This window comes from Thalassophryne amazonica, chromosome 14 (genome assembly GCF_902500255.1).
Source record: "Thalassophryne amazonica chromosome 14, fThaAma1.1, whole genome shotgun sequence".
NCBI classification, from domain to species: domain Eukaryota; kingdom Metazoa; phylum Chordata; class Actinopteri; order Batrachoidiformes; family Batrachoididae; genus Thalassophryne; species Thalassophryne amazonica.
The window spans coordinates 74,688,071-74,714,945 of NC_047116.1; positions in this window are offsets into that span (position 1 = coordinate 74,688,071).

The window sequence follows — 26,875 nt, forward strand, 5'->3', positions numbered from 1 at the left end:
TCAAATTCCCGCCTGACTGGAAAATCACTAAGGGCCCTTGGGCAAGGCCTTTAATTCCCTATTGCACCCTGACATCGGGGTAAATGTGAGGCATAATTGTAAAGCACTTTGAGCATCTGATGCAAATGGAAAAGCGCTATATAAATGCAGTCCATTTTATCGATTCCCTTATCGATATCTTTTGTGAATTTTCTGTGTACTGGTTTTCTATGTCAACAACATTTTATTGAGTCTTAAAGTAAATAAATATGAAATTGGTCACTGGATCCTTAAACTTTGGACATAATAAACTCTACATGGTGAATCCTTGATCCATCCATCCATCCATCCATCCATCCATCCATCCATCCATCCATCCATCCATCCATCCATCCATCCATCCATCCATCCATCCATCCATCCATCCATTTTCTTCCGCTTTATCCAGAGTCGGGTCGCGGGGGCAGCAGCTCAAGCAAACCCGCCCAGACCTCCCCATCCACACACACCTCTCCCAGCTCCTCTGGGGGAACCCCAAGGCGTTCCCTAAGCCAGCCGAGAGATGTAGTCCCTCCAGCGTGTCCTGGGTCTTCCCCGGGCCTCCTCCCAATGGGACGTGCCCGGAACACCTCTCCAGCGAAGCATCCAGGGGGCATCCGGAAAAGATGCCCAAGCCACCTCAACTGACTCCTTTCGACGTGGAGGAGCAGCGGCTCAACTCCGAGCTCCTCCCGAGTGACCAAGCTCCTCACCCTATCTCTAAGGGAGCGCCCAGCCACCCTGCGGAGGAAACTCATCTCGGCCGCTTGTACTCGCAATCTCGTTCTTTCGGTCATGAGCCAAATCTCATGACCATAGGTGAGGATCGGAACGTAGATCGATCAGTAAATTGAGAGCTTTGCCCCCCTACTCAGCTCTATCTTCACCACGATGGTCCGATACAGTGACCGCATCACTGCAGACGCTGCACCGATCCGTCTATCGATCTCACGCTCCATCCGTCCCTCACTCGTGAACAAGACCCCGAGATACTTAAACTCCTCCACTTGAGGCAAGGACACTCCACCGACCTGAAGAGGGCAAAGCACCTTTTTCCAGTCGAGAACCATGGCCTCGGATTTGGAGGTGCTGATTCTCATCCCAGATGCTTCACACTCGGCTGCAAACCGCCCTAGTGCACGCTGAAGGTCCTGATTTGACGAAGCCAACAGAACCACATCGTCCGCAAACAGCAGAGACGAGATTCTGTGGTTCCCAATCCTTGATCTCTGGACATAAATAGAAATAAACAAAATCTGTTGTTTTTCCTTTCAGACATTATTGGCATGAATGTCTTTCCATACATCTGAGCTGAGCTCTTGCAGCTGGCTGTGCTGCACGTCAGGATGTAATTCATAAAGAATACAGGACGTCTCATTCTGGGAGGAAAAAACATTTTAGTCAATTGTAGTTTGTCTGTATTACAGCATTTGTAAAAAGGTGTCATTTTATTTAAAGCGGCAATTCATTTTGAAGTTATTAATTCTGACCGGACTCTGTCTTGGCAGAGAGCGGCGCAGTATTTGGAGCTGTGCCAATGGAACGGAGGATGATTCTCATTTCTTGACTGCAACAAGACAAGAGTCCCAGTTAGTGACTTTAAACCACACAAAAGTGACTCACGATTGACATATTTTAATGGCTTTGAGAGGGGTTAAGAAGCAGACTTACCGCTTCTGAAGAGCAGCGAATCAAAGAACCAACGAGCCATCGGATCGAAGCACTGCTTCATTGGTTCACGTTTCAAAGTGGAGTCACGCTGCAGAAGCAGTTGATTGCAGACCCGCTGCAGGGTCTGTAATCAACGTAGAGAAATGATCAGTTTCCCGACAAACACCCTCAAAAACAACAGCCGCTCTAAAGGACCGATAAGGGAATCGTTAAGCAAAAAGACTATTGATATTGGTGGATCGAATCATTTCTTAACGATACCCGAAAAGAACCGGTTCTCAATACCCAACCCTATGTGTGTGCGTGTGTGTGTGTGTGTGTGTGTGTGTTGTTTTTTAGTTCATAAAGTCCAAGTCTTTTGACTATGAATGCTACAACTGCTTGGTTTTCTTTGGTTCATTTATTTATTTTAATTATTTATACTATTTTGGGGTTTATTTTCAACATCTCAGAAGACTTGCAAATCAGTGACTGCGTGTTTACATTTCCTGATTAAATTGAGTATATCCTCACCAGTGGTCATGCCCTTGGTGTAATGGCCAAAAAAAAAAAAAAGGTCACAGCTACAAGAGGTGGAAATGAGATTCCTCTGTCAGGTATCTGAGCTTACACTCAGGGACAGGGTGAGGAATATGAATATCTTGGAGGGACTAGGAGTAGAGCCGCTTCTCCTTCTCACCGAAAGGAACTAGGAGAGGTGGTTCAGGCATCTGGAGAGGATACCCCCTTGGTCATCTCCCTAGAGAGGTGGCAGTGTCTTCCTGTTCAGCTGAGGGTTAAGTAGCACGCTGCTGATTGATGGAGGTGCGCCACAGGTGTTGATGATGATCAGCTCCACTGGCAGGAAAAACACAGGAAGGAGGGGAGAAAAACAAAAAGGAGCCAGACATATTCTCCAGGGGCATCATGTGCAAAGACTTGTGTGGACTTCCTACTAAAACATGGCGTACGCCAAAACCCCGAAACTGGTGTGAGGACAAAATAATCAGATTTATCAAAGTTTGCATAGGCATGGATCCACGCACATTCGTTTGTATATCCCAATGAACGTGGAACTGAGCGTGGAACCAAACTCTTCCCTAGCCACGCCCCATTTAAATATGCAGTTTCATACAAATAAGCCCTTTGATGCGGATTCCGCACGATGTCACATCAGACAACATGAACACAGAAAAGAAATTATACTGTAGACGACTGGAAAGTATGTGGAGACACTCAGGGACAGTTTATTCAGTACACTGTTAAAAGGATTAATCATGAAACTAGAAGAATGTCGTGGGAGCTACAGAGCATGTGTGTGTGAGACCGACACACTGCAAGCTCAGAACAGTACACACACACTGACGTTAAAAAGGTGAGGCACGCCTCTGCTGACAGTGTGACATTCACAACTTACACACGCGTTTATTGACAAATACTGAACACAGGAAGCCAGTTAAGAAGCTCAGCAGCTCACCATCAAGCAAAAATAAAAAAGACATTAATAATAACAATAATAAACATATTTGAATGCGTAAATGCCCATATGTGCCTGCTAGGCATGTGAATCTCATCACTGACAACGATTCAATACGCACCTCGATACACTACCAGCAATACGATACGTATAATGATACTGATGATACGATGTGATATGTATTTGATGGAGAATCAGTTCCTCAAAATGTGATATGATGCGATTTGGTGCGATTCAATTAGGAATGGGTATTGATAAAATTTTATCGATATCGATGCCATTATTGATTTCACTTGTCCTATTCTTATCAATACGTCTTGTGAATTTTCTGTGTACTAAAAGTCGGCTTTACAGGTTTTCTATGTCAACAACATTTTATTGAGTCTTAAAGTAAATATGAAATTGGTCACTGGATCCTTGATCTCTGGACATAAATGAAAATCAGTCAAACCTGTACACGGCCCCTGGATCATTGATGTACATGATGGATCCTTGATCTCTGGACATAAATAGAAATAAACAAAATCTGTAGTTTTTGTCAAAAACATTTCCTTTTGAAAATGACACAAATGCAACTCCATAGACTCTGAGCTGAGCTCTCAGCCGGCTGCGCTCCACGTCAGAATGTAATTCATAAAAACACAGGACATTTCATTTTGGGGAAAAAAACACGGTTTTGGTCAGTTGTAGTTTTTGTTTGTATTCTAACATTTGAAAAGAGGTGTCATTTGATTTAAAATGGTGATTCACTCTGAAGTTATTAATTGTGACTGAAATATACGCAGCTCTTTGGAGCTGTGCACACTTTGTCCCACAAAACAGAAGATATTATTATTATTATTATTAATAATAATAATAATGATGATAATAATAATAATAATATTTCCTTTACCTGATGGACAACTTCAGTTTACTCACCGGCTGGTGCTCACGCCAGAGAACCATGGCGTAAAACTCCAGTGTGGAACGTTGGACATTTCTTGCCCACAACAGGAGTCCCGGTTCGTGACTTTAATCCACACAAAGGTGACTCACAATTGACATCTTTAAATGCCTTTGAGAGGGGTTAATGAAGACATTGTGGATCTGCCACTGGAAGCGAAGCAGAGAACCAGCGAACAGTGGGTCAAGACGCTGCTTCGTTGTTTTAAACTTCAAACAGACCCACTGCATTCTGCAATCAATGTGGAGAAATGATCATTTCCTGATAAACACCCTCAAAAACGACGACCACTCCAGTGTCCCGAATTGAAGGACCAATAAGGGAAATGTTAAGCAAAAAGGCTATTGATGTCATCATGTTTGTTGTGGTAGAAATGTGCTTTCTGGCTTTTGTCCGTGGTGCATTCAGTGTGACTCGGAAAAAAAATCATTGCAAGCAGGCAGCAAGTGATGCAACACGACTTCACCCGTCAGTTGAATCAGTGCACACTGAATGAATTGATGCACTTGCATTGCACACGTTTGTATATAGATACCAATTCGTATCGATTAATCTCCACATGCCTAGTGCCCGCGCTGGTTTTTGTTTGGAACAGCTACACAAATAAACTATTTAACCACCAACCAGCCCCCATCACACATGCGCACAGGACTTTTTCTGTGATTATTGTATGGCTTTTGCCTTGCAATATAAAGCGCCTTGGGGCAACTGTTTGTTGTGATTTGGCGCTATATAAATAAAATTGATTTGATTTGATCTGACTGGTGTCGCAGACGAACAGTCCGCCCCTAAAAATTGGTCCACCCTGCCTCCACTGCGCATGCGTCATTACGAAGCTCAGCAGCTTGTCTGAGATCGAGACTCTCTTCACCCAAAGTGATTAAAGAGAATAATGGGATTATTAACCATCAGCTGACAAGGTAAAACCTCTGAAATCATTTTGAAGTCAGTTTTAAGCAGAAACGAGGCGATAATTGGTGACTCTTTGAAATGATGGAGGGGCAGTGAATGCAGCAGGAGCAGCTCGTCATGGCTGCTGCGCTCTGATTGCTTCCTCTGTTTTTTATTATGAAATAATGCTGAATTTATGTGGAAACTAGAAGCACTCGGAGAGTGTAAACCTCCGCCAAGGCCATCGGGTCACTGACGCCATAACATCTACACGCCGTGGAATCATTGAACTTAAAAACGTCTAACAATGATGTTTGCTCAGTAGTAAAAAAAAGTTTCATCTGCTGTGACTGGATAGCATGTATCCTTAGCGCTTGGCCTCACAGTTTATTGCAACTTGCACCTTTCCCAGAAGCTACTGTCATCTGAGCACTGATATTGATATTGCATGTGCTTATAGACAAAAACAAATAAGAGACAAAATTCAATTTATTATTCAACTAAACTGCAAATATATGAATTTTTTAGCATTTATGAAACACTTCTCTAAATAAATAACAGTAAATTCTGAAATAGAACTATTTTTTAAGTGTTGCATGTGCTACACAAGGCCATAGGGTCACTAACCCTAAAGAGATTCCGTCCTTGGCACAGTGATCTATTCAACAATTCAGTGTTACAACCAAAACTATGGTACATACACTTTTCTTTCCTTTATATTTGACATCCTTGACCGTGAAAACTTACCACTAGAACTTGGAATCACTTTTATGTCTTTATTACATAGTTCAAAAGTTATTGTATAAAAACGATTTTTCGGTAATGGTGGTTTTCTTCTGGCTCCGGCTCCATAACATTTGAAGCTCAAAATTCCCCCTATCCTGCAATGGTGAAGAATCCTTTAAAAAATTCCTGGATCTGGATCGTGATCTGGATCACCACTAAAATTTAATCACTTGTTCCTCTTGTCATTTCCAACCACTCCACAAAATTTCATCAAAATCCATTCAAAACTTTTTGAGTTATCCTGCTGACAAACAGACAGACAGACAAACAAACAAACAAACAAACAAACAAACTCGACCAAAAACATAACCTCCTTGGCGGAGGTAATAACAGTAAATTCTGAAATAGAACTATTTTTTAAAATAGACCTGCACTGAAATAAATGCAGTCAGATCTTTGGACCAAAAAATGACATATTCACACATAAGATCCTTCTGAATGTAGTAAAGTAAATCTGTAAGCTCAGATCTGTCATTCAATGGAGAAATCTTCATTTAAAAATGACAAATTTACAGCTAAAATTTAGCCCTCCACAAAACTGTCATCACATCCGGGATGCTGCCAAGACGTCAGGTAAAAGACCCTATCCCAGCATGAATTGCGCGCGCCAACTGTAATTTGTGGATTTACGTCAGTTTGCATCTGCACCTTTTTCTTGTCTTATACGGAAGGATCTACTTTTTTAAAACTTCATATTGTCTTGCGGCACGTTTGGTGAGTACACATTTCTTTTATTTGTGCTTGAAAATTATTTTGGGGACTTTTTCATACGCCCGTTTGATTGAGTGGTGTCGCATTGAAAATCTTCTGTCTTTTGCCTCCGGTGTTACCGTCGCGGGGTACGGAGGCGGGACCCGTAAAGAATCCAAGTCATTAAGCGGCCACGGAGCTCTGCGGCTCCGATTACCGAGATGTGCGGTGCTGCGGAAAGTCTGTCCTTCCAGCAACAGGTGTCACTGGCCGCTCCGCATTAAAACAGCGAGCGTAGTCTCTGGACTTTTGCCAAGTTGGCTGCACCTCCATTCAGTAGACAGGGACGTGGTGCCGGCTGCACAGCAGACACGGGGGCAATGTGAGTGGCCCGCTTTGGCGTTTACCGAGCCTGCAGACTCAGTAAGTGCAGTGGAGGCAGAGAGCGAGGCGTCGGGGAAGAACGTTGCCCGCTGTCGATGTCGCCGCTGATCTGAGCATGCAGAGCTGTATCTCACATTCATTGCAGCTTACTTTTGGATGCTGAAACCAGGATGTGTATAACAGTAACATTACTAACAGATAAATTCAATTTCAATGCGGGATCGGACTGAAGGCGGGAGCACGCAGTCTTCTGCTGGACGTCACTGCAATGACCCGGATGTACAAACAGTTTTCGCTGAGGGCCAAATTTTAGCTGCAAATTTGTCATTTTTAAATTATTTCTCCGCTGAATTACAAATTTGGACTTGCAGATTTACTTTACTGCATTCATAAGGGTCTTATAAATACATATCAGCTATTTCTTGCTGAGATCTGACCACATTTATTTCAGTGCAGGTCTACTTTAAGTGTTGCATGTGCTACACAAGGCCATAGGGTCACTGACCCTAAAGAGATTCCGTCCTTGGCACAGTGATCTATTCAACAATTCAGTGTTACAACCAAAACTATGATACATACACTTTTCTTTCCTTTATATTTGACATCCTTGACCATGAAAACATACCACTAGAACTTGGAATCACTTTTATGTCTTTATTAGTTCAAAAGTTATTGTATAAAAACAATTTTTCGGTAATGGCTTTTTTCTTCTGGATCTAGCTCCATAACATTTGAAGCTACATCAAATCTGATGACACCTTACTGAATCAGTACACATTCAGCTACAATTTGGTGTTAGTTGTGCATCTCTAGCTTTATTTGTCACCTCACACTGACACATTTTCTATTTTCCCTATATTTTTGCATATTCTGGATCACCAGATCCGGAATCCGGATCCGATCATCACCAAACTTTGTTGTTTGATAGAACATTTGACTATGTTACACCCTAATTTTTTTCAAGCCTTTCTGCCTTGTTTTTGTGGAGTTAGAAACTAGAATGTCAAAATTCCCCCTATCCCGCAATGGTGAAGAATCCTTTAAAAAATTCCTGGATCCGGATCATGATCCGGATCACCACTTAAATTTAATCACTTGTTCCTCTTGTCATTTCCAACCACTCCACAAAATTTCATCAAAATCCGTTCAAAATGTTTTGAGTTATCCTGCTGACAAACAGACAGACAGACAGACAGACAAACAAACAAATAAACTCGACCGAAAACATAACCTCCTTGGCGGAGGTAATGATCGTTGTACAAAAGCTTCAGATATATGTCACTGAGACAGATGATGACCGGAGTGCAGTTTTAAACAGAAACAAGGTGATAATCAGTGAAATACTGCCAACCCTCCGAAATGACACATGTGCAGTGAAGGAAGGGCGGACTGTTTTTTTATGGGGGACCGTTCAGTCGGCAACACCGGCCGCAGTTCTGTGCACAACTCCAGTAACACTGGCCTTGGTACACGAAACCGGTTCATGAGCCAATTATCGTCATTTGCAAGGTCCTCTAACAACACTAACACAGCCATGCTTTTATATCCAGTCCATCCATATAATTGCATACACGTGGGTGTGTTAATTGCTCATCAGTGTGTCTCTGGTGTGCACATCACTCTGATGACTTCTTGTTTTCACACTTAACAGTTCCCAGCATCACCTCTACATGTGGGCAGTGGAACAATAGCTGTAGAAACGTGTGTACACCAGCCAGGATTTTTGCGTGACACACTGCGCATTTCCACGGTCATTTCACTTTTGATACATCTGAACATGAGCGTGGAGACGGACGTACGCCACGTTTTTGTGCGTACACATGCTTCGTACATGAGGCCCCAGATCACAACAAGTATACTTTTGCTTTTAGGTTCATATTTCAGAAGACAAAAAACATTATGTCTGTTGAACATGATGTATTAACATAGTTTGTGCAGCAGAGGGCACTCTGGCTGCATTGTTTACAATGCTGTCAAGCATGGCGGGGACCCCATCACTTCTTGGGGTCACTTTACCTCCAAGAGCCAGAGGCAAAGCGACGAGCTGCCATAAATTGTCAGTCACACTATGCATTTTACAGTGATAAGAGACAAGTGGCTGCTGTGCTTCTGGCTAGGTGGGGCCAGAATAGACAAGAAGTCTATATTATGCAAATGACCAGCAATGTCATGTAATAACTACCAATCCAAGTGATGGCAGTGTGATGTAGATTGGTTGATTGTTGGTTATTAGATTTTTGCTCTTTGTAATTAAGTTGATCTATAAACTGTAAAAGATCAACCCTCAGTTATATTTCTTTATCATAAATGTTGGAATCATTGCCATTTTTGTGTATATATTGGCAGATATATTGGTATTGTAAAAAAAAAATCTTCCTAATATTGGTATCAGTATCAGTCCCCAAAGATCCATGTCAGCCTTCCTCTAATTTTACTGTAAGCCCTGTTTATTTACAATATTTGCATGCCATAATGATACGAGTCCCACAGCAGAATTTGAGCTGGTGCTGCTTTTATCTTAAAATGCTTGTATTGCAAAGTGTCTATAAATATATCCCAGACCATGAGCCTGATCAGGACAGTGCTTCCTGTTTCCTGTCGTGTGAAGCAAACAAGAATCTGTGACTCCCCCCCGGCTGCGACATCGGCCAATCACAGGTTACTCCCCAGCCGAGTCCGTTAGTCATAGGGGAGGTCATGGTCTAGTGGTTAAGCGTTGGGCATCTGGCCAGAGGCTTGGTTCAAAACCCAGCCAGACTGGACAATCACTTAGAGCCCTTGGGCAAGGTCTTTAATCCCCTAGTTGCTTCCACTGTGTAGTGAACACCTTGCGTGGCAGCACTCTGACATCAGAGTGTGAATGGGTGAATGTGAGGCATAATTGTAACGTGCTTTGAGCTTCTGATACAGATGGAAAAGCACTATATAAATTCAGTCCAGTTTCAGTTCGGGGGGACGGGGAACGATCTGATTTTCTCATACAATGCAGGAAAATATTTTTAAAATGGTGTAATTTTGGAATGTCGCCTTGATGTTAGAATATGTGATTATTACACTGACATGTAAACCTGAGGAAAATGATAACAATCTGGCCCAAATGATATGATCCTCGCAGATACAGGAGAAAACTGAAAACGGGTTTAAATCATTGAGTTTCAGGTCCTTGACCCTGATTCTTTTTGTCTGTCCTGAACACGCTGTCATCCATCTCCCAGTGGCCTGTTAGAGTGTCAGTAACAGCTGCAGGGACAATCACATGAAGGTAAGTAGGTAAGAGTGACTGTGTGAGGGAACGTCAGTCCTCCTTCACACTTCACCACCACGGAGGACAAACAAAAGGTCAGTGTGGAAGCACCTCAGCGTGGAGCCTCTGGACTCTGTCTCAATTATCTCCTGCCACTAATTAGCAGTGGAGTAATTAGAAATCATGCAGCTGTCTCAACATTAGACTGTGCAGAAATAATATTTCTGAAAATGTACCGGTTCATTATGAATGCTGCTGCATGCGGCCTGTTGTCGGAATACGCGTTACAGCTCTGTGCGCTTTGAAAAGACAGTTCATTTTACAACATGCGGCTCTGAGTGATCTGTGGTGCGTCTGAGCTACTTAATTCTGACTGTTAGGTTGAGTGCGGAAAAATGTTTTTACGAGGCACACTGGAGAGCACGAAGGTCACATGATAACATGCAAACGCCAGCATCCACATTCAGCTTGACAAGGCTGCAGACCTCTGAGAGATCCCTTCAAAAACAAAACATACAAAAACACTGCAACACGTACACGGTGAGGAGCACGGACAGCATCCCAGCCGTGGATCTTAGAGAGTGTGTGTGTGTGTGTGTGTGTTTGTGTGTTGGGTGGAGGGGGGCTGCTGACCAAAGATGTGATAATCCAATCCAAGCCACCTTTATTTATATAGCACATTTTACCAACACAAAGTCTCCAAAGTGCTGCACAGAAAACCAAATAACACTAATTAGAAGAAGAAAAAAAGAAAATACAATTAAAACTGCCACATTTAGTAAAACAATTACAATCAATGTAAGACCCTTCGGCTGCTCCCTTGTTTGCACTCGGGGTCGCCACAGCAAATCCAAGGTGGATCTGCATGTTGAATTGGCACAAGTTTTATGCCGGATGCCCTTTCTGACGCAACTCCACATTACATGGAGAAATGTGGCAGGGGTGGGATTTGAACCCGGAGCCTTCTGAACTGAAACCAAGCGCATTAACCACTTGGCCACCACCCCTGCCTAAAACAATTGTAATCAATAACAAAATCAAATAAGACATTTTTTTGGGGGGTGGTGGCCAAGTGGCTAATGCGCTTGGTTTCAGTGCAGAAGGTTCCAGGTTCAAATCCCACCCCTGCCACATTTCTCCATGTAATGTGGGGTTGCGTCAGGAAGGGCATCCGGCGTAAAACCTGTGCCAATTCAACATGCAGATCCACCTTGGATTTGCTGTGGCGACTCCGAGTGCAAACAAGGGAGCAGCCGAAAGGACTTACAAGAAAATTAAGTCATAAAATGCACTAAAACAAAATAGTGAGTCAGAGGACCACAAAATTCTTATGCCGGGTTAAACGCCAGTGAGTAAAAATACATTTTTAAATGAGATTTAAAAACGTCGCCCTGTGACAGACTGGCGTCCTGTCCTGGGTGTGCCTCACGTTCTATGACTGCTGGGATAGGCTCCAGCAACGCGACCCTTGATTGGACTAAGAGGTTGAAGATGAGTGTGTGTGAGTGTGTATTTAAAAACATCAATAGATGTAGTTGTTTGAATGTGTGGAGGAAGAGAATTACACAATTTGGGGTCAACCACTGAAAAGGCCCGGACTTTTAAGCTTTGTTTTAGTAACTTGGAGTTGGAACTGGCTCTCAGACCTCAGCGAACGCGCGGGAATGTAAGGGACAATGAGGTCTGCAATGTATGCAGGTGCCAGTCCATGCAAAGCTTCATAAACAAACAGCAAAATTATAAAATCAATTCTAAAATGAACAGGAAGCCAATGCAATGCAGCTAAAATGGGGGTGATGTGCTCTCTACGACGTGTGCTGGTTAAAAGGCGAGCAGCAGAATTTTGGACTAACTGTAAGCGTGACAAGTTTGCTTGACTAATCCCAGTGTACAACGCATTACAGTAGTGAAGACGTGTGGAGATAAAAGCATGGGTCACTTGTTCAAAACCACTGAAAGATAAAACTGGTTTAAGACGAGATAAAAGCCAAAGGTGATAAAAACTGGATTTAACCACGACATTTGTTTGCCTATCAAGTCTAAAATCACCATCAAGTATGATGCCGAGGCTTAAGACTCCAAGTCAGAGTTAAAAATAAAAGCAGAGTTAGGCTTAAAAACAACAATTTCTGTCTTGGACTTGTTTATATTTAAAAAGTTATTTGCCAAATATGAGACAGGTTAAGATAAATGCAGTTGCATGCAAAATTTGATTTCCTGTGTGTGTGTGTGTGTGTGTGTTCAATTGCATTAAAAAAATGACTATAGAGACAGTATTTACCTTCTGCTGCAGCAGATTAATGGATACATTATAAGTAGGGGTGCCGGAAAAAATCGATTCACGTCCGAATCGCGATTCTTATTTGTTATGATTCTGAATCGATCCAAAATGTCCAAGAATCGATTTTTAAAAAGCTTTTTTATAAAACATTTTCTTGCTTACTCGCTGTGTGTACTGTTTGTCAGGCAACGGGGCTCTGTACTACAGCGTCCCCGCGAGGGGAGGGTCCGGGGTGCTTCAAACATTCGTGAGCTGCAGCTTAGCATTGCGGACGAAGAGCCAATTCAGCCAGCACCGTTTTTGCTGAAGGCAAATGTTTGGGCACATTTTGGATTTTATTATTTGCTGCGTAAGAAGGAGCTTGACATGACTTATGCAGTGTGCAAAATCTGCAAAATGAAAGTCAAGTAATTCGGAAACACTTCAAATCCGCAAGCCCACATGCTACGCCATCACCCGGAGCTAAAAGAAGCAGAGCAGCGATATCTGCCGACTATTGACCAGAGCTTCGCTAAACTGCCAGCCAACTCTGAACGAGCAAAGCAGATCAGTAAATTTACATCTAGAATCACTTGATTAACCTTGTAAAGCTGCATTTTCTTAAACATAAACATTTTTTAAGTAATATAACTATTTCTCAGAGCTCTTTGAATCAAAAATCGATTCTGAATCGAATCGTTACCCCAAGAATTGGAATTGAATTGAATCGTAAGTTGTTGTACAATTCACATCCCTAATCATAATACTCTTTCATTATGTGATACAAGCATCAAAATTGGCTCAATAGTACTTCTTGATCTCCTTTTTACAAAAAAGCCATTAGTCACTTAAATTTTCAAGATGGTGCATTTTTTTTCAAGCTGGCACCGGAAATGTATTTTCGTCATATATTTGCACAATTTTTGTTTATTTCAGTGTTGTACCTGTTAAATATTGTACTGTGGACTGGGGAGTTGATATTAACTTCAGGCAATATTTATTTTCTATACCTGCATAGTCTAATTAAGCGTCGTGAGGCCTAGAGCCTATCCCAGCAGTCATAGGGTGTGAGGCAAGGGTACACCCTGGACAGGACACCAGTCAGTTCCAGGGCTCAGGCAGTATATTCATGCTTTTTACATGGCTTGTATATGTTTTTAATAAGCGTGTGTGCATGCTGTAGAACACGTATGCTGCAGAACGTACAGTAGTGTTTATGATGTGAGGGTTTAATGGTAGAAGTAGCATTTTTGCTTTTAAAGTCTTTGACTTTGGATGAACACGAGTCCTCACTGCCAACTCTTGAATGTGGATGCAAGAGGCTTTGCAGAGGAAAATGCAAATGCTACAGCTTGGACTGAGCTTCACAGCACAATGTAGCTGCAAATGTGAAATATACACTTTATGCACCATACTGTAATTAAATTTCTAATGATCTGCAATTTTGATACACTTGTAGACCTCATTTAATGGCATGTAGTGTCAAGGAAATCAAATTTCATGAACTGACATGTGTGTTTTCAATGTAACAATGTTTTGTGTAAAGATAGTATAAAATAGGTTCCCTGCACAAAAACTATTACATCTAAAAATGAAAATGACTCATATCTTAAAATGTTACATGACAGGGATTACAGCAGCTTCACATTTAATGATTTAGTACCGTAATCACAGATATTTGCCTGCAGCAGTGGAGGCCAGTGCGCTTGGTTTCAGCGCGGAATGCACCCATTTCAAACCTCCTGCCACATTTCTCCATGTAATGCAGAACTTTGTCAGGAGCGGTTTCTAGTGTAAAACCTGTGCCAAATCAACATGCAGATCTACCTTAGGGCCCTGTCCCACTGGCGTTTAGGAAGATTTGCGTATGGATTGCACACAAAATTGGCCCATATTCGCCAAACATCCGCAATATCCGTGTAACATGCCTGTATGAGTCGGCCATCATCCGAACACGTCCGTGATCATCTGCAGAGGCACGCATGTCCGCAGCCAGGATTTCTGAGCTGCTCAAAAATCTGGATGCGGATAACATCCGCCTTACATACTCCATACATGCTCAATTCATACACAATACATATTCACTCTATGTACTGTATATCTGCTGTTAACTGCTGATATCTGCAACTGACGGGGATTTGCGGTTTGACAGCGGACCGGGACAGTGTGTAAAACAGATGTATTGCGTGCCCATCATGTCCACATCACAAACTAAAATATGTTGTAGTGAATGCATACAGACTGGCCATGAATAAAGCATTTTTATTACATCTGCTTTGCAGCTGATTTGTGGACAATCTGTGAATGCATAACAAACACATCACGTAAACCCAAAGTACTATATGAGACAGAAAGCGACCTACCTGCCAGTCAGTGCCGATCCGGCTGTGTAGATCCACAAAGACGTAGCTGCTGCAAACGGGTCTCCTCAACAAAAGGAAGAGTTGCTGTTTAGCCACAACTCACGCCAAAGTCTGTTTTCTGTGACACTCTCAAACTCCCACTCCCCAAACTCATGAACAGTTAACCCTCACATGACAAGATGAACATTAACTCTGGGATCAACTTGTCCAAGTCCAGCACTTGCTCCAGAGTCTGTATTGTTGGTGTGAATAGTGATGCCGAAAGGAGCGAGTGCGCTTATTTTATGACCGTAATGCAGATGCCGTGCACGTGCAACACGTGTGTGATGCATTCATAATACACCTGTAATACTGCCGTGATAATCTCAATGTGTCGGATTAGTTTCCTAACTACATGCGTTATATAACTGTGATTGTTCATCATATATTCGCTGTATATTATTAATATATCCATAATTCATACTGGGACATTTGTCATTTTTGGCCATTTTTGTTGCGGACAACAACGAACGCCCGCAATTTGTATACTCAATTCATGCGCAATTAATCCTCTCCCCAGTGAGACAGGGCCCTTAGATCTGCTGTGGTGAGCTTGCATGCAAACAAAGGAGCAGCTGAAGTGACTTACTAATCACAGATATTCATGTGCCAATGTGTTTTATTTGCACAAATAAGCTATTTTAAGATTTCATGTAGCTATTGGCTTTTTTGAAGAAAAGACTTTCTCAAAAGTATTTATACCAAATTCGGTGTTTGTATCATCAACTGAACAGTTCTTACACTTATTTGCTGCACTATTCTCAGATTGCCTTAGACTGCAGATTGCAGGACAAAGATTGGTAATAGTGCAGGATTATTTATAATTTAGTGTATTTTTTGCGGGGGGTAAAAGCAAAAACTCACTTGATGTTGAAAGAAGATATCATAAGCTTTAAAAAAATTAGGGTGCCATTTTTTTCTTCACATTCTAAGGGTCCGAAATCCAAGCTGGCATCCAAAATAGCCTCCATTTAGCAATAATGCAATATCTTTGCTAAGACACAAGTTATAATTGCAAACAAAGTATCTAAATATAGGTTTTCTGACACAAGGAAACCAATGGAATCATCAAATTCTGTAATTACATTACATAATGAACATGAAATAAAAGGGTTGAGTTCTTCTAAAAACTGGTTCTAAAACATTCTGGACTTGCATGCCATTCCAACTCATTATAAAAACTGCATAATTTATTACCACCCTTGAAAAATGACAGCTACCTATTTTAAAAACACTACCAAATATAGAGCCCATGGATCCCCAGTTTGTATAATCTGTTTGCTGCTCAGGTGACAAATAAAGCAAAATCCAAAATCCACAGTTTTTGACTTCTTGTTAGATGAAGACTCTGCCATGTTGGTTTATATATGGACTCTAAGCAATGTTATAGTTGCTGTGGGTACTTCTTTCCTGCAAATAGTTGTACAAAGAAAATATATAGGGTGTCCCCCCAAAAAATACATTTAAAACACTCGGTTTGACCCTTAAATGCTACAAAGTTAATCACTTATGTTTCTTTTTTACTTGCAGAGACCCTGAAGTTTATGTTGATGCCAAGCATCAATGCACTGAAGGAAAACATCTGCCGAGAAATCTGAAACATTCCTCAGGACACTTTCCCCAAAGTGTTTGCAGGCCGTAATTGGCCAACGCGGGGCTTACATTGAACATGTTGTCTAAGAGACTGACAAAATGCAGGGCCAATATTGACATTGGTATGAAAAACTTCAACCTTTCAGCTTTCTATCCAGCCATAAATGTATTTCCTAGACATATGCTTTGACCATTTTCTTTGCTGATAAAATGTTGCATATTTTTTGGGGACACCCGATATATCTTTGCATACATACTATATATGCACCAAATGTTTAAACCTTAGCCTAATGCTGAAAAACTGTGTCCATCAACTTCATTCGAACATCAATTTTGGGCCTGCCGTGTTTAATTCAGGATGGCAGTCTGTCTGAAACTTCACAAAATAAAAAGATTAGTAGTCACAGGGAAGTAGTTACCCATGTAGTTTTACAAAGAATAGATGCTGAAAAAATATTGGAACCAGAAATCCTAATGTCACATTAATGTCGCTTTTGTATCATGGAAGCCATCTTGGATTTCAGGGTATTAGAACGCCAAAACAAACAAACAAACAAAAAAAAACAAAACAATTTTTTAAACATGATTAAATCATATTCTAACAGAATCAGATGAGTTTTTGCTTTTACCAAAAACAAAACAAACAAAAAACCACACACACAAATTTTTATTTCATGACAAATGAGCCTATACACCAGGGGACACCAACCTTGTTCCTGGGGGGCACCTGCTCTCCCTGATCCACTCCCAGGCAATTACCTCTATCAGGTGTGCTCAGCCAATCAAGAGCTGGAAAACAGCACTTTTAAAAAATCAGATGTGACTTGAGTAGGTAGACGTGGAAAACATGCAGGACAGGTGCCCTCCAGGAACAGGGTTGCTAAACACTATAAGGGTGTGCAGAGTCACACCTTCACCACCTGAAGTCAGATCCTCCCCTACATCCTGCTCTACACAGGCTCAGAGTTCCTCCTTGCATGTGGCTCTCTCAGTCCACACACAGGAACACCACATATACGTCTGTAAATGTGCTTATCAGCCACTTGTGTCTTATAAATTCACTCCAAAGCACCCAGGCTGACAGCCTCTGGCAGGGTGCACGCTCCTCCAGTACGTGACCTCTCTGCTCATCAGCGGTGTAACCAAGAGTAACGGTGCAGACAGGACTCCAGCTGTGCTCAGTCACTCCCCACACTCAGCCCCTTCCTTCACTAACAACCAGTAGTCCTGCTCTGCTTTTCTAACCATTTCCACATGTCCCCTCTTTGTAGCCTGGACACTCATAGTCCCATATGTCCACCCTCCTTCTTCTCCAGCAACCCTCTCACTTTTTACATTTGTGTCACATCCATTTATTCTAAGAGTGAACATAAACAGGCACAAAATACTCCAGCTTGTGTATAAAAACAACCCCTCACAGCTGAATGACCTGTGTTTCATGGTCGACGCATTATGAGGCTTCTTCTTTCTTTTGTGTATAAGCCCCGAGGACCTTTGATGCAGGTCATGCAGTTTTTTTTCCTTTTTTTAAAACAGCGCCAAACATATCCGGACATGCAAATAACATACCTCCTGTGTCGTCAGCATGCTGGAACACAAACCAACTGCCCTGACACATCCGGGATTCCTGACACAAAATGGCCTGGTGCAACCGTCGTGGGTGGGTTCACCCCTTGAATAATGTGACAGTAACAGAATCTGGACACCTTTGAGAGGCATAATGCACACAAGCGTTAACGGCTGTTCACTTGTGATCCAGTTGGCTAAATCACATTTTAAAACCATGTGTAAACAGGGCCAAAGAGTTGAGGCATCAGTCACTGAGAAAAAGTCTGAAATTTTCTTTGAAACTTATAGTTGGAACAGCTTGTGTCACCTGCGTCTAAACTGTAACAGAAGTTCAGCATTTCTCTTGTTACACATCATTGACAGGTTAAACTAGAATCACTGGTGAGGTTTTGAAAAATAGTTTGAAATGCCACTCACGTACTGCTCCTCTTAGCCAGGCATCTTAAGCCCTAGTCCGAAGTAGAATATTTAGCTAATGAGGCTCATCTCTGAGCATGGCGCCAATTTGAAGAAGTTCGAAATTTAGGGCCCCTTCACACATACTGCGAAGTTTGGTCGACGTGCGCACAAAGCAGGAATTTCATGCAAAACGTGTGGAATTGTCCCTGCCTCTAATGCCTCGTACACCTGTTGCTACAACTATTTGTGCACACCAGTGGCTGAAAGACAAAGTGTGCACTGTGCGAACCCATCGCACCCTCTCGCGGCAGGTATCAGCCAAACTCCAGGTGACACGCACAAACACCTAACACCGCTTGCATGGCACTTAGAAAATGTTTGGCCAGTCACACTCTTGGCACGACAACAGACTGCAGACAACCACTGTCGTACTGCTGTGAAATTTGTCTAAGTTCCCCACAAGTGTGACTTTGCAAACACACACACTGACACTTGGGTGTGTGCGCTCCACTCACGGGATGCATGGCTTCTGACAGAAGCAGCTGTGAGAATCTGTGGATCTGGACAACACCTACTGTGTTTGGACAGTCATGGACTAACAACTGTCCACTGTGAGGCGTGTGTGTCTGATTGCTGTACTTACGTGGACATAAATAAAAACATATATCGCCATGGTGGCAACAAGCTGCAGCAAGCGAGCACACACATGGAGTGGTCACTGACAGCCCCCAGGTTGAAACAGACCATCAGATCAGAACACTCAGTGGGTGATCTGACCGTCACGTCACCCACGTGAGCTCTGTTCCACATGACGCGTGTGTGCTGCGGTGCGCCATCCACAAGACGCGTGTCGGGCAGAACATGCACACAGCTGACTGGACGCATGGAACCAGTAGATGTGGACATCAGAGCACATTGTTTCTCCTTCATGTCATTTCATGACTGTATGTCTGTGACCATGGGTCATCACCAGAGGAACAGACAAATCATATTTGTATTGCTCGCTTGATAAATGCGGTGTTTTTATATGGTGTGGAATTTTAATTTTGTTTTGTAATACTTCCATGTCTTTCCTGATATGAGGCAGATTGCCACAGCTTTCAAAGAACAGCTCTGTAGCTCAGTGGTAAAGTTGCTGACTGGTAATCAGAGCTTTTGAAAGGCGCAGGTTCACGTCCAGTGGGTGGTATGTGTTGTTTTTTTTATTCCACATAAGCAGCGCAATGTAGTCCCACAGGTACCAGCTGGTTTTATTTTTTATTTATTCCACATAAGCGGTGCAATGTGGTCCCACAGGTACCGGCTGGTACACAAGCTCTTGTGTCGCGTGCACGAGCTCTCGCACAGGGATTGTGCATGCCTGCTGTCGGTGTGATGTTTCGTGGTGTGCAAATTCAAACTATTTGTGCTGTTTCGCCGTATTTGTCCAAACGTCGGCCAAACGTCGCACTATGGGTGAAGGGGCCTTTAGCAAAAACAGCATGGGGCAGTTTGTGTACGAGATACTATGAGGACAGATGAGGATGTTAAGGTACCCTGACACTTGCACAACTTTGATCTGCGTACTGGCACACACATCCTCGTGATGATCTCACACACTGTGTTCCCATCTGGACGTCATGCTTTGTTCCACTGGATGCCATGCATTGTGAGCTGGACGCTGCATATATAAAATAATTATTTCGTAGTGGATTAATCATTTTCTCTCCCATTTGGCTGTTGAAAACACCTCTAATCACTTCCGGAATCACAGAGGGCTGTTCCAGCTGCAGCTTTTCTCTATTGCTCTCGTGTGTGCACTTAATGAGGTGGAGAATGTAGTCTTTGTCAAAAGTATTTCCTTTCAGACATTAATGACACAAATGTAACTCCATACATAGACTCTGAGCTGAGCTCAGCCGGCTGCGTTGCATGTCAGCATCAATGTAATTCATAAAGAATGAAGGACATCTCATTATGGGAGGAAAATAAATGTTTTGTTCGATTGTACTTTATTGTTTGTATTATAACATTTGGAAATAGGTGTTGGAAAGAGGTGATTTACACTCAACAAAAATATAAACGCAACACTTTTGGTTTTGCTCCCATTTTGTATAAGATGAACTCAAAGATCTAAAACTTTTCCACATACACAATATCACCATTTCCCTCAAATATTGTTCACAAACCAGTCTAAATCTGTGATAGTGAGCACTTCTCCTTTGCTGAGATAATCCATCCCACCTCACAGGTGTGCCATACCAAGATGCTGATTAGACACCATGATTAGTGCACAGGTGTGCCTTAGACTGCCCACAATAAAAGGCCACTCTGAAAGGTGCAGTTTTATCACACAGCACAATGCCACAGATGTCGCAAGATTTGAGGGAGCGTGCAGTTGGCATGCTGACAGCAGGAATATCAACCAGAGCTGTGGCTCGTGTATTGAATGTTCATTTCTCTACCATAAGCCGTCTCCAAAGGTGTTTCAGAGAATTTGGCAGTACATCCAACCAGCCTCACAACCACAGACCACATGTAACCACACCAGCCCAGGACCTCCACATCCAGCATGTTCACCTCCAAGATCGTCTGAGACCAGCCACTCGGACAGCTGCTGAAACAATCGGTTTGCATAACCAAAGAATTTCTGCACAAACTGTCAAAAACCGTCTCAGGGAAGCTCATCCGCATGCTTGTCGTCCTCATCGGGGTCTCGACCTGACTCCAGTTCGTCGTCGTAACCGGCTTGAGTGGGCAAATGCTCACATTCGCTGGCATTTGGCACGTTGGAGAGGTGTTCTCTTCACGGATGAATCCCGGTTCACTCTGTCTAGGGCAGATGGCAGACAGTGTGTGGGGCGTCGTGTGGGTGAGCGGTTTTCTGATGTCAATGTTGTGGATCGAGTGGCCCATGGTGGCGGTGGGGTTATGGTATGGGCAGGCGTCTGTTATGGACGAAGAACACAGGTGCATTTTATTGATGGCATTTTGAATGCACAGAGATACCGTGATGAGATCCTGAGGCCCATTGTTGTGCCATACATCCAAGAACATCACCTCATGTTGCAGCAGGATAATGCACGGCCCCATGTTGCAAGGATCTGTACACAATTCTTGGAAGCTGAAAATGTCCCAGTTCTTGCATGGCCGGCATACTCACCGGACATGTCACCCATTGAGCATGTTTGGGATGCTCTGGACCGGCGTATACGACAGCGTGTACCAGTTCCTGCCAATATCCAGCAACTTCGCACAGCTATTGAAGAGGAGTGGACCAACATTCCACAGGCCACAATTGACAACCTGATCAACTCTATGCGAAGGAAATGTGTTGCACTGCATGAGGCAAATGGTGGTCACACCAGATACTGACTGGTATCCCCCCCCCCCCAATAAAACAAAACTGCACCTTTCAGAGTGGCCTTTTATTGTGGACAGTCTAAGGCACACCTGTGCACTAATCATGGTGTCTAATCAGCATCTTGATATGGCACACCTGTGAGGTGGGATGGATTATCTCAGCAAAGGAGAAGTGCTCACTATCACAGATTTAGACTGGTTTGTGAACAATATTTGAGGGAAATGGTGATTTGTGTATGTGGAAAAAGTTTTAGATCTTTGATTTCATCTCATACAAAATGGGAGCAAAACCAAAAGTGTTGCGTTTATATTTTTGTTGAGTGTAAAACAGGGATTTGCTTTGAAGTTATTAATTCCGACCGAACTTTAACTTGATTCGGCAGAGAGCGTCGCAGCATTTGGAGAGGTACAAATGGAATGGAGGGCGATTCTCGTTTCTTGACTGCAACAAGTCCCAGTTAGTGACTTTAATCCACACAAAAGTGACTCATGATTGACATCTTTAAATGGCTTTGAGACGGGTTAAGAAGCGGACTTGCCGCTTCTGAAAAGCAGCGATGCAGAGAACTGAAGACGAAGCGGGTCAGAACACTGCTTCATTGATTCAAGCTTTAAAACGGAGCTATTGATTGCAGACCCACTGCAGGGTCTACAATCAACGTACAGAAATGATCATTTTCCTGACAAACACCCTCAGATCAACAACTGCGCTGAAGGATTGATAAGGGAATCATTAAGCAAAAAGGCTACTGATGTTGGTGGATTGAATCATTTCTTAATGATTCTCAAAAAGAACCGGTTCTCGATATCCATTTCTATTCCTCAGTAAAGTAATTGCAGTGGTGAGTAATATTTTTTTTTTTAAACTGTTATTTTCAGTGTTATGAGATTTGTGTTCAGAGCAATCAAAAAGTTTTAGGTCAAGCTCCTGTGCAGAGGTAAATTGGGAAGAATCAATTGACGCAGCCCCATAATCAATTGGTCCCCCCCCCCAGAAGCCGAAGGGTTTTTGTCATGCTAATGCTCCCCTTAAGCATTTACTCAAAATAAAGTCTGAAGGACCTAAATGACATGGTGAGATGCTGACAAGCTTCGCTCGTTCATGTCCGCAACATATGCATATTAATAACCGGTTTCGACTTTAATCTTGAAGTGACTGATTATTTTAATGTTTTATGTATTACGTTTCATGGAGATCAGCTGAAAACCTTTTAAGTCAATGACAAACCAGTCTTTTTTTTTTAATGAGGGACTACGTTTTCTAAAAAAGACAAACAACATGCCACATAGTGAGAATGTGTTGCTCCTGATTTTTCATCTATATAGCGGAGACGCTGGCATTACACTGGAAAGTATTTTTTTCTCTCAGAGGAAATTACTCTCTGCATATGGACAAATGTGTGTCTGAGAGAGAAGAGGCCAGATTCAGAATGTTAATTAGGATGAGAGTGTCTGATACTCGGCCTGACAGCCTGTGTCTTACGTGCACATCTGTACACAAGCACTTGTGCAACATTGCACGAGCTGTTAAGATTCAGGTCAGAGCACATTTAACCACGAGGATTATCTTGACAGCAGCTGAATGTGTGTGGTTCTGCAACCTGCTGTGGTTCTGCAGCCTGCTGTGGACTTGCAGACTGCTTTGGTTCTGCAGCCTGCCGTGGTTCTGCAGCCTGCTATGGTTCTGCAGCCTACTGTGGTTCTGCAGCCTGCTGTGGTCCTGCAGCCTGCTGTGGTCCTGCAGTCTGCTGTGGATTTGCAGCCTGCTGTGGTTCTGCAACCTGCTGTGGTTCTGCAGCCTGCTGTGGTCCTGCAGCCTGCTATGGTTCTGCAGCCTACTGTGGATCTGCAGTCTACTGTGGATCTGCAGCCTGCTGTGGTCCTGCAGCTTGCTGTGGATTTGCAGCCTGTTGTGGTTCTGCAACCTGCTGTGGTTCTGCAGACTGCTGTGGTTCTGCAGTCTACTGTGGATCTGCAGCCTGCTGTGGTTCTGCAGTCTACTGTGGTTCTGCAGCCTGCTGTGGTTCTGCAGCCTGCTATGGTTCTGCAGCCTACTGTGGTTCTGCAGCCTGCTGTGGTCCTGCAGCCTGCTGTGGTCCTGCAGTCTGCTGTGGATTTGCAGCCTGCTGTGGTTCTGCAACCTGCTGTGGTTCTGCAGCCTGCTGTGGTCCTGCAGCCTGCTGTGGTCCTGCAGTCTGCTGTGGATTTGCAGCCTGCTGTGGTTCTGCAACCTGCTGTGGTTCTGCAGCCTGCTGTGGTCCTGCAGCCTGCTGTGGTCCTGCAGTCTGCTGTGGATTTGCAGCCTGCCGTGGTTCTGCAACCTGCTGTGGTTCTGCAGACTGCTGTGGTTCTGCAGTCTACTGTGGTTCTGCAACCTGCTGTGGTTCTGCAGACTGCTGTGGTTCTGCAGTCTACTGTGGATCTGCAGCCTGCTGTGGTTCTGCAGCCTGCTGTGGTTCTTCAGCCTGCTGTGGTTCTGCAGCCTGCTGTGGATCTGCAGCCTGCTGTGGTTCTGCAGCCTGCTGTGGTTCTGCAGCCTGCTGTGTCCTATGAAATCATGGGACAGTTCTTTAGCATTTCCCAGGAACCTCATGGTTCAAGTTGCTAAAGCACTTGCTTTGACTTCAGCGACTTATTTGACAAAATGGGGATTGAGCTCCTTAGGGCCCTGATCCACTGGTGTTTAGGAGGATTTGTGTATGGATTGCGCACAAAATTGGCTCATATTTGCTTAACAGCCGCAATACCCATGAAACATGCTTGTATGAGTCGGCCGACACCCGCAATTATCCGCAGAGGCACGTTTTTCCGTTTCCAGGATTTTTGAGCTGCACAAAATTTTGGCTGCGGATGACGTCTGCCTTTCATACTCCATACATACTCCATACATACTCCATACATACTCAGTACATACACAATACATACTCAGTCTATACGCTGTATATTCGCTGTCATCTGCTGATATCCGCAACTGACAGGGATTTGCGGCTTGGCAGCGGACTGGGACAGTGTGTAAAACGGATATTTTGCGTGCCCATCATGTCCACATCACGAACTAAAATAAGTTGTAGCGACTGCATACAGACTGGCCACAAATAAAGCATTTTTCTTACGTCTGCTTTGCGTCTGCTTTGCATCTGATTTGTGGCGGATGCAAATCTGTGCGCTGTGTTCACAGCTGGATGCCGTTCTTTGTTCCACCAGCTGACACGCGCTCTGCGCTGGATGCTGCATAGATAAAACAATTATTTCTTGGCGGATTAATCATTTTATTCTGCAAATTGGCTGTTGAAAATGGCTCTAATCACCTCCTGAATCACAGAGGAAGGTGCCGCTGGGCTGTTTGCATGCGTGCACGCGTGAATGGCTAACAAGCCACAGAAAGCATTTTGAGCCATCTAAAAAGGTAATTATTTGATTTGTTTACATTGTCAAGGATTGATAAAACAGTTGCATGTTTTTTTCCTTCTTGTCTGCAGCTGTTACAGTATTTATTCCTGTTTATAACAGATTTAACTTCTTATAATCATACAAACGAGCTGCGCTCTGATGCGACCCGCTGACGTCACCACTCGCCCTGTTCACTGCTTCTTTACTCCAATCAACTTGTCCAAGTCCAGCAAATGCTCCAGAGCCTGTATTGTTTGTGTGAATAGTGATACCGAAGGCCCGAGTGCGCTTCTTTTTGTGACCGCAATGCAGATGTCATGAACGCACAACACATGCTCGATGCATTCATAATACACCCGTAATACTGCCGTGATAATCGCAATGCGTCGGATCCATTTCCTTACTACATGCGTTATATAACCGTGATTGTTTATCATATATTTGCTATATATTATTAATATATTCGTAATTCATACTGGGACATTTGTCATTTTTGGACATTTTTGTTGCGGACGACAGCGAATGCCCATACTTTGTGTTCTCAATTCATGCGCAATTAATCCTCTCCCCAGTGGGACAGGGCCCTTAACTGCAGCCTCCTCCACCCCCAGTCGTCCTCTGTCTTTGTCTGCTGTGTGCTGAAATGGAAATGGCTCTGCTGCTTGTTTGGTCTCTAGAGTCCAGTGGCATAGAGCTGCTGTAAATGTGAGGCTCTGTGTTTTTGATTTAACCTCCGTGAATTATTTATTCCGACTTAACCTGCAGGCACGTGAGGTTTATTATTTCACACAAAATGTTCATTTGACATATACGGAAATGAAAGTGGATCACCGTCTCCAGTTACAGCCCACAGTTCAGTCCATGTGGATTTGGTTAATGTGTGAATGAGAGACTTAATTCTGACACAACAAACACAAAGACAGTTACTGATGATGACTCACAAATTAAATCATTGTAAAAACCATCACCCAGTTTTCTTATACATTGCAGGAGATACTGTAAGGTGGGATTTTTTTTTTCCTGTTTATTAATGATGAATTCGTAAAGATCTTAACTCTACTTTGAAGGCAGTCGGATGAGGTGAGGAGATTAAAACACATGAGAATTCAAGTTTTTGTGACTGTTGGAGTCGAGTATCATAGGCAGCTGGTAATCAATGATACAAACAACAACAGAAGTTAAATGGACTAGTGCTGAGGGTGAAAACTGATTTTTGGCTTGTTCCAGTGCACTTAGTTAATTAAGTAGTGACCATTGCAAAGCCGGCGCTGTGTGCTGAAGGGTTTGGTTCACCGTGTTCATTAATGTTTGTCTATTTTGTAGTCTGAACAAAACAACAACAACAACAAACAAAATAAATAAAAAAAATCGGGGCTAGTAAAAAAAAAATCAGTTCTCAAGACCAGTGGCTCTACTCTACTCTTTTCTACTCTCCTATTTTACTCTTCCTTTTTAGATATTTAGATATACCTTTGTATACTGGCATAGTTCCACCTTAGAATTGGAATATAATATATAAGATATACCTTACTGAATTTTCATGCACATGTAACTGGACTAAATAAACTAAAAGGCAAGAGTTCACTCAACTTGAGATTTTTATTCAAAGTTTTGTGGTGGTGGAAGAAAAAAACTTTTTCATGTTGACTTAATGTGGGGTATAGGGGTGTTGGCCAAGTTGTTAGTGCACTTGGTTTCAGTGCGGAAGGATCCCGGGTTCAGGGCAGTCAGACATCAATGTTCTACTTTTAAATTCACCCAATAAGATGCAACTGTGGACCTTTGGAGTAACAGCCAGAAACACAGTTCACAGGCCTCTCCTGTTGTATTCTCACTG